The sequence below is a fragment of the Balaenoptera acutorostrata genome, chromosome 5 (genome assembly GCF_949987535.1).
Source record: "Balaenoptera acutorostrata chromosome 5, mBalAcu1.1, whole genome shotgun sequence".
NCBI lineage: Eukaryota > Metazoa > Chordata > Mammalia > Artiodactyla > Balaenopteridae > Balaenoptera > Balaenoptera acutorostrata.
In genome coordinates this window covers 71,726,734-71,736,927 of record NC_080068.1, presented here as the reverse complement: position 1 = coordinate 71,736,927, position 10,194 = coordinate 71,726,734, and positions in this window count along the sequence as shown.

Below are 10,194 nucleotides of genomic sequence, written 5' to 3'. Positions count from 1 at the left end.
TGACTTCTATAGGGACTCACCAACCACAGAAACCAAATACAGGGCCCTGATTGTTTAGCATCTATGGATAAAATCTCTAGATGTTGCCTGGAATGGATCTGGGTAAAGGTAGATGGCTCCTCCTTGAGTTAATTGTGCCTAACAAACATTCAGAAAATAAACTCAAGAAGATCCCATAGCCTAAGCTCAATAAAACAAGATTGTTTCACAGACCAGGAATGGACAAACTAGCTCTCCGGCTCAGAAGGTCTCCTTGTCTCTCAATTAGCTTTTGCCTTTGTTTTCACTATGAACATTTCATCATATTACTAGAAGAGATTTAGATAAAGTATATTTGAATAAAAGAGATTGCTCTTCTTCTGAAGCCATGGAATGGCAGGGCTGAGTTATAATGGGCAAGCCTTGCAAGAAACAGAAAATAAATTCTTATGGATAGAATGGGGTTTTATTTACCCTTGTTACCTTATTTGCACTTAATTCCTTCTGAGTAATCTTGCATGCACAGAAAAAAGGGCAAGGCTTTGAGAGTAGGGATCACAGGAGCGCAGGGTGTAAACTTAAGGAAGGCAGTGATTCAGCCTTTTCAGCAAGTACTGAGACAGACAGACACTCAGCAAAGGGAGGGTGCTGGATTGAGTCCACATGGGCAAAAAGGAGGATCAACATCAGCGGCTTCACAATGTGGTTTCACTGTGAGAACCAAACTGGTTTAGAATCAGGCAGATTTAAGGAATTCAGTGCAATTCAGGTTACACGCAGCAGTTCCACTTCTTATGGGGACGTGCCTGCTGATGGGAGATTAGCCCGCAGCCAAAGGAAAAATAAAAAGCGTGGAGGAACTGGTCAAACAAGATCAAGCGTTATATTACTTGTTTTGCTGCACAGTGTGGAGTAGCTGGGGCTGGATGAAGCAGGTCCCCACGACATGATCACATGATGTACCTTTACAACATCAGGATAATTCACAGTACAACAGGTTGAAGATTAAACGCCTCTACCAAACACATTTGTGTGTCCAGTGTCTCTGAAAGTCCATGACTTCAGGATTGTCAATGAGACATAAAGGCTGAGATCTAAAACATGTAGCTGAACAGAAACACGTCCAACCTGCTTGGAACCTGCTTGGAACCTGCTTGGTTCCCAAGCAGACAAGAAAACGAGGCTTACTTTCAGAGTCAGAAGTCAATTCACCTGACTTTCATTTCCCCCAATCAACCAGCAGATTTCACAAAACAACAAACCCCCTTCCTAAAATATTTGAACTTTTGGCTCTTTCCTGAGGCTTCATGGAATTCTGCATGTCGTGTGTGCCGCTACCCACCTCCCCCCATCGCGCCCCCATGAGATATACAGAGTAGAATCTTCTACCAGGTTCTTAGCTCCTTTAATATCTTCTCCAGAGACCTGGTAGGACTGCTATCAAGTGAGGAGAAGCTGCAGACTTCCTGCCTCTGGATTTCTGGTTCCTTGTAAAAAGCCATTGTATTCCCTCTGCTCTCCTTGGCTTTGATTCCCTGGCCATGCTGGTGTCTTAAGGCAGGCTGGCTAAAGCATCCAATGCTTAGTAAGGGGCCTCCTGTTGAACAGCTGTTAGTCATCAGGCATCGATGAGACATCTTTCTCCCTTAGTTCCACCTTTTAAAAAACTTCACAAGAAGCCTTGACCCAGAGTAAACACATCTATACGTACATAAAGTATTTTATCTCATACAATGATGTTTGGCCCTAACTGCACATTACTTCCACCTGAGAGGTCTTTTGTACATTCCTGTGCCTGCGCCCCACCCTGGACCAATTAAAGAGAACATGTGAGGGTGGGGTACAGCAACGCTATTTGTTAGAAGCTCTCCAGATGATTTTTCATATGCAGCCAGGGTTGAGGACAACAGATCTAATCTAAGACCCCACCTATACAAGTCACATCCCAATTGCAAAGTTGTGTTTTTAAAAGTGCTGAAATATAATATATGCACATTCTGTGGTTGTGGTTATTTTCAATTTCTTAGACAGATTTCAACAATCTTTGAAGTGCGGTACATAACCTGCACCTGCGTAGAAGTGTATAGTAGCTTCCAGCAGAAAAGCTCTAGATAACTGCCAACAGAAGAGTCAGTAGAGATGTATCATTTAGGAACAGGTTTGGCTTCAGGTAATTCAACGTCTGACTAATATACTGCCATAAAGAAATAGGGATTCATTTGTCTCATAAACAAGAAGTCTGGAAGTGAGCAGTGCAGAGTTGGCGCAATGGCTCCACAACGACAGGAGAGACTCATGCCCTTTGTATCTTTCTGCTCTATAGATAAGGCTGCCAGATTTAACAACAACAACAAACGCCACCCAGCTGAATTTGAATTTCAGACACACGACACATCAATTCAGTATAAGTATGTCCATACAATCTTTGGAACACACTTACTGTAGCAAAGAGTCTGACTCCATTTTTGATGTTTGACTAATGAATGACAGTTTTCAAGCCCCATCAGTGTCTCCTTCTCTTCTGCCCACGCCTGAGCGAGCTAATAAGAATGGCTGCTCCCTCCTTCGGTACCAGCCAGAAGGTCAAACAACGCAAGCTCAGCCCCTTCCCCTCAGCTCCAGCCCCCCTCACCACAAAACCCCAAGGCGGCTGCCCCTCCCTGCTCTCTCAAGTCATTTTGGGGTCTGCTGGGGAACCTGTCCCCTGATGTCCCCAGAAACCCTCACTATGTGAGTCGGAAATCTTTCCTACTCTCTCGGTATGCGTATGACGTCAACAGTCTCAACATCGGAATCAAATTTGGGATAGGGGTTCATCCATTTCTGGGGGTGACCACAACAGGAGAAAAGGCTACAACACTTTCACTAAAAAATTGTTTGTTGGGACTTCCCTGGCGGTCCAGTGGTTAGGACCCGGTGCTTTCACTGCTGAGGGCACAGGTACGATCCCTGGTTGGGCCACGTGGCGGCCAAAAAAAAAAGATTGTTTGTTGATTATCTGAAATTCAAATATAACTGGGCTGACTATATTTTATCTGGCAACTCCATCCATGGGCCTTCATCTTCATGCTTATTTCCTCAGAGTCACAGATAGGCATTATACCTTCAGGTCTCAAAGCCATGTTCCAAGCAGGAAGAAGCAACAGTTTTCCTTTTGGTGAGACTTGTTTTTTCCTTCAGGAAGGGAAGCTCTCATCAGGTGCTTCTGGCTGCATCTCGTTATGTGGAACTTTCTCATGTGGGTATGCTTGCCACAAGAGAGCCTAGAAAATTGAGTATTTCAACCTTTCATAACAGGAAGAATAAAGGGTTATACCTGACTTTTGGAAGATAAACCCCCAACTCCTACAAGGAAGTAGGGAACGGGTATACTATCTTTGAAATACCTTCACTTACCCAATACCTTCTCCTGACCAATTCAGGAGAGGCCAACCTATACCAGCCACCGACATGGTCAGCAAATGCCAGCAGGGCAAGCAGCGACCAGGCTGATAAGAAATGTTGCTGAGACCAGAGGTGCCAGGGGACATTGCTCCAATCCAAGCAGCCCTCCCATTCACGTCACCACCTCGAGGTCACCTTGCCAGGGCTGATAGTCGCTGTCTGCATCAGAGCGGCTGGACGGATTATTGGCATCAGCATCCATTCTGATTGGTCTGTACCTGTACCAAATCAGTTGGTAAATATTTTGAATATCACCCCCGGATAAAGCCACCCCTCTCTCTTCTATGCCCAGATGCTACCTTGGCAGAAACAAATGGAAAGGCAAAATCTGAGAGACAACCCACTTCAACCACAGAGAATATTTTCATTTTTGCCCTGGCCTAAAGTTACAAGATTGAGCTAAATTGAGTTTTCCCAGCAAGTAGGGACACCCGAGGAAAACAGGAAAATTATAGACAAAATTAAGTATCTGCAGGTTGCTTGTACATCTGGCAGTAGTGTGAGGAAATTTCCATCCTTGCTGCAGACATAAGGATTATCCACTTCCTCTATTAAATATTGATGTGTCTATATGGATTTATATTTCTCTGTAGATTTATTCAGGTATCTTTTTTTTTCTATTAATCTGATATCAATCCCTAACATAATGTATTTTTCTCTACGTAAATAGGGAAAGGGAGATATAGAAAATTTATGTGTAAGTCGAATTGTTCTGGAAAAAGTAAGATTTCTTCCAAAAAGAATGGATGACCACCTGAGGTTATACACTACAACCAGAAGGAAAAATGATCCACCATCATGTGGAAAAGCAATGGATTGGCCCAGAATCCCAAGACGAGAGCTGCTTACCAGACTGGTCCCCCACCTCTGGAAGACGAAGCCTCTGGATAATTCCACTGCTTTTATTTCATTGGGTTATCCCATGAGTATTTATTTAGCTTAACTCTGTGTCAGGCCCTATTTGAGGACCTGAGGATACAGCAGTGAACAAAACAGACAAAAATGCCTGACCTCACGCATGTTACAGTTTCAAGGGTAGGGAGAGAGAAAATAGACAGAATAAATAAGAATAAATGTATTATTTTTTTTATATATAGTGTTAAGAGCTATAGAGAAAAATTATACAGTAAAGGGAGACAGGGAAAGTCCATGGTGGGGTTATCATTTTAAATAGGGTGATTCAAGAAAGCCTCACAGAGAGGGTGACATTTGAGCAAGAACCTTGAGGAGATGAGGAAGCAAGCCATGTAGATATCCAGGAGAAGCACTCCTGGTAAAGGGAACAGCAGGTGCAAAGGCCCTGAGATGAGGAGTGCCTGGGACATGCGAGGGGCGGCATGGCGAACAGGGGAGTAGCAGGAGACGTGGTCAGTGTGTGCACGGGCACAAGTGACAGAAGGAAACAGTGCACTGCTTCAATCCAAGCCGATTCTTCATCTGCACTTTTTCAGCTTTCCCAGACAGCTTATCATACAGGAAGTCACCAAACCCGCCAATACTGTCACTAAAGGAAGGCACCTCATAGGACTTTTCAGCTTTTTCTTAAGATCCTCATATATTGCTAAGGCTCTCTCTTTAATTGTGAGAAAGTTTACCCCAGATCACTTCAAAACATTAAAGTGCTGGAGAAAACTGAACCTGGCCCAACTGGTACTTAATACTGACAAACCCCCAATTTACCAATTATGTTTGAGCTAATCTGCATTAAGGAAGTAGGGATCATAGCCGAACAGCTCCAAGTTGTTACTAGTGAAGATGGTGGACCGCATGTTAAATGGCCAGAAAGCAAGAGAGTAATTGGGAAGAGAAGAATGGTGGACATTTGTTGATTATCATTCCTGCGTCTATTACTCACTGCCCCCCTGCCCTCCCCAGAGCTCTCAGTTTCTATCTCCAAGTGGTTGCAGGTAAATGAATTTCATCCCTGGCTCTTTTGGGAACATGTGACCAAGGCTAAGCCAATCAAAGCATTCCATGCCCAAGCTGCAGAGACTTGTTCAGGGAGGCTTGTAGATCTGATCCAGTCAGAGAGAATATGAGAGTATCAGGACTCTGGTGGAGATGCTGGGACAAAGATGTTTCCTCCCTATGGATAATATGGTGTGTCAAGGTGAAGTATGTAAAAAATTAATAAAGAGAAATCTCAATGAAATAGAGTTGGGAGACCAGAAGCAGGAGCTCTCACGCCCTGAGATGACAGCAGAGCCGCACAGGAAGAAGAAAGACTCTTCTTTCCTGGCAAGGACTGAGCCAATGAAAAGCCATAGACTCTGTTTACTAGAGCCCTCCCAACTTCGTTTTCCCCTCTATAAAAACGTTCTCCTTCCCTTGCCATGCGGGAACTTGTACGTGGCTCATCATGCTTGCAGAATCTGAATTGCAATTCTCTGCTGATCCCAAATAAACCCATCTGTGCTGGAGAAATATCTGGCCATCGATTTATTTCAGGTCAACAGGTATGTGAGTATAGCAGCCGCTTTTCATCTGGGGGTGGAGAGGGGAAGAGAGGGAGGCAGCCTGAGGACCAAGAAATGGAGCTGGAACTATGATAACAGGGTGAATTTCTGCACCCCTGGACTTCACAGTCACCTGGTCCAATAATACGCTCTTCAACCTTGGCACTATTGACCTTGTGGGCTGGACAGTTCTTTGCTGCGAGGGATGTCCTGTGCATTGCAGGATGTTGAGCAGCTTCACTGGTCTCTGCCCACTAGATGCCAATAGCATCCTCTACAGTAGTGACAGTCAAAAGTGCTAGTCTGAATTGGGTTTGGGGTTGGGGTGAGGGGTTCCTTCTTGTTTTGGAAGTGAAATGGAGCCTACAGAGAGATTTGATTTCATCTACTTTCTCTCTCTCCAACTGGCCAGATGTGGGAGCTCTGGGGGAGAAGAGAGGCTGAAATGCTCATCTGGGGTAGGACTCACGCAGGCTCGAGGAGCCGGTTGGTATCCAGCCCCTCTCTGCTGCCAAACATGGGAGCAGTTGAGACTCTACTCATCACCCCTTGGTCCCCCGACAGGGGCAGAAGGCAGGTGGAAGGAGGACACCCAAAGCAGACCTGAGGAGCAGCCCTGACAACGTATGGAAAGTGGGCAGGGAGGTGGCTCTGAGGACGGATGTGCACACTGGCCAATCAGCCTACAGGACTGGCCCAGATGAAAGCCTCACGGGGCTTCCTTTAAGGCAATGATAAGCATTTGATGGGTGTGGCCTAGCACATACAGACCTTTCCAAATTCAGAAACTCTGTTCAAAACAGGGGTTCTTGATTTTTTTAATGGTACGAATCACTTTGGAAGTCTAGTGAAACCTTTATACCCCTTCTCGGCATAATGTTTTTAAATGAATAAAATAAAAATACACACAACTAATAAGGTAACCAATTATACTGAAAGAAAGTTATCAAAATATTTTAAAAACATGTGTGCCTTAGTAACATGTCTTGTTTACTGAGTTAAGTGACAAGATCTAGTGGCAGTCCTAAAAGCTGAGACTTTGAAGTAGTGATGAATGCAAATTCTTTCTCAAGAAAGCTGAAACAACTCCCACATGATATGAAAATAACAGTTCTTTGCATTAAGACAAAGTCACAGACATTGCTAATATAAGGTACTGGGGTTTGGGGGGGCGGGGGTTGGTTGTTTGGGGGTTTTGTTTTGTTTTGTTTGCCTACATTTAGAATGACAGGAAATGCTAAATTTTAGTTAAAGGCTAGTAAAAACAAAGATGTGATTTTTCTCTTTTCCTTTCAAGTTCATGGATCTCTTTAATCTCAGGTCAAGATCCTTTTGTAACTAGATCAGTGGTTCCCGAGCAAGGGTGACTTTACCCCGCAGGGAATATTTGGCAAGGTTCTAGAGACATTTTTGGTTGTCACCACTAGGGGGAGTGGGGTGTGTTATTGGCATCTAGTGAGTACAGGCCAGGGATGCTGCTAAAGATCCTACAATGCACAGCACATCCTTCCACAGCAAAGAATTATCCAGCCCGAAATGTCAATAGCACGGAGACTGAGAAGCCCTGAACTAGAGGAAGATTTTCTAAAGGGAGTTGGGAAGTCGGCCCCTGGCCCAAACCACATACCCAGTCCTTAGGAAGCCCCAAAAGAATATAACCCTCCACCCTCACTCTAGGTGTTGCTGTGTTTGGAAGATGCTTCCAAGGGAACACAATTTGGGGCAGATACAAGGAAAGAGCAGAGGACAATACAGGCAAGGGAATAGGGTGAGTTATTAAAAGAACAGCAGCCAACTGGTAAAAAGGCATTTGGACTTTGTTTGTCACTATTTACAAAAAATGAACCTAAACATATGTTTTGGCTCTGAATTCCACCCCTAGGCATATACCTAACAGAAATGCATACATATTTTCACCAAAAGACATGTAGAACAATGTTCATAGCAGCATTCATCTTAATAGCCAAAAATTGGAAACAACCCAAATATCCATCAAGAGTAAAATAGATAATTTGTGATATAAATAAACAGTAGAAGAGTATATGCAAATGAGAATGAATGAATACAACTATATGCAAACGGACGGGTCAAACAAACGTACTAAGTAAAAGAAGCCAGGCGCATAGTGTACATACCATAGGATTCCATTTATAGAAAGTTCAAAAATACCTCATACTAATTCATGGTGTTAGAAATCAGGATACTGATTACTATTAATTTAATGACTTAAATAGAAATGAGAATGGATTCTGAAATTCTAGAATGTAACCATTTCTTGATATGAGTGTTAGTTAGACAGACATATTCACTTTGTGAAAATTAAGCCATATACATATGATTTGTGTACTTTTGTTTTATGTATATGTGAGCAAAGGGTTAACAGCAGGCCTGTGCTCTTTTTCTCCCAGACCTAGACCTTCCTGGGAGGATTTTAGGTTTGTCTTCTCCCAGCATCAGTCCCCTAGATATGTCCCCAAGTTAAGGCAGATTTGGAATGTTGGGTACCAAGGCCAGACATGTATTTTACACACTGTGAAATCTCTGATCTGTGAGACAGCACACGGGCTGGGAGACCCATCAACTGTAGGCCTACATGACGGGTGATAAACCCAGGGAGAAGCTTCTTTGTATGAAGATGAACCCCACACCCCAGGGCCTCATCACCAGCAACTATATACAAGTCTCTAGGCAAGAGAGGAGGGGCCCAAGCATCGATGCACATGATGCACATGGAGAATTGTTGGCTTCCACTGAGACTGAAGGGCTGTGCATGCTCTTTCCTGTCCTGAATCCTTCTAAAAAGCTAAGCAAACTAAGTGCTGGATCAAATGCTACTGTGTCTTATGAGTTTGATTGCCAGTCAAACCTGTTACCAATGCAATAGTGGGACAGTGTATTGTACTTCAATAAAAAGTTTACTCAAGAAAAAAACTCCTTCGGCTATTCTTGCCAACCTATTATTCACACTGATCATATCTTCTGCTTGGCCTCCAAATTCCTTCCATTTTTCTGAGCTTCTCCTCTCTCCTCTGACCTCCTGTCTTCTCCTTTTAGGACTCTCACCCACAACCAACCCTTAAACTTCCTGTTCATTTCTAACAGAGCTGATTAAGTATTGTACTATCTCACCCCTAACTAGTTAAGCTACCCACAGAGAGCCCATATCAATAACTAATATTGAGATTCATCGCAAAACATAGTTCTCTTCCAGGAGAAGTCGTGTGACTACTTCTTAAAGAATTTTTTTCTTTTGCTAGACAGAAAATGCTGAATCTCTGTCCATAGACATTCCAAATTCACACATAATCTGGAGTCTCAGTTACCTATGTGACAATCCAGTTGTTCCTTTCCTAATTTGGTGTCTCAAACTTTCCTGACTTGTTAAAACGAATAGAATTTGCTTGCCAACACCAATATATGCTCTTAGAAGTGCCGGCTGCTGCCATATGATCCCCAGGCATAAGTCTGCTCTGTACTGTCTCCCTGCATTGCATCTATAGGGGTGGCAGATGCTCTGTGTTTTCAGTGTTTGGGTTTGGTTTTTTTTTTTTTTTTTTGGAGGGGGGAGTGGGGACTTCTAAGCTTAGCAAAACCTGAGAAAGACATCTTCCTGCACGTATTGATACTTCTTTATTTCCTATGTCATAATATTAACCTCGCCTCCCTTGTCTTTTGCTATTAAATAGTCTCATGCCTTCTGGAGCTAGGTTTTCACATACCTGACTTGAACTAAGGTCTCAGTAGTAGGAGCCCTCTGTCTCACCTCCCCATAGCAGGAATCATTAGGAGAAGGGAGATGATAGTTTCAGAAACAGCACAGTATCTCAAAGATTTCTGAGACCACCACTTGCATGATCAAGATTGATAATTCTTGTGTCTGATGCTCACTATTTCAATGCACACTGATTGAGTACCACTGATAGTCAAAGATGTCATTCCTGGAGTGGGGAAATATGATTTAAAAGTCACAACTACTGACAGCCAGCATCTTAGAATCTCATGAGAATCATAAAACACGTTCCCCCAGAACCATGATGCAGGGTGGGACAATCCACAAATAATAGGCTCCCATTGTTAAACCTAATGGTAACGACTCCAGCTTTCTGCAGCACCCTTTTCCCTATGTACTTCCAAAGCACTCAGGATGACAAAGATCAATTTCCAATCATTCCTACAAATGGTACATGAAAAATTAAGATTTAATTGTGATTCCTGGTTCTTTCGTCTTGAATCCAATATCCTGGACTTCAGAAATAATGGAACTTGGTGTAATATTTGAATATCTTGTTTTTGCCTCCTCTTGTTCTTTTTTTTT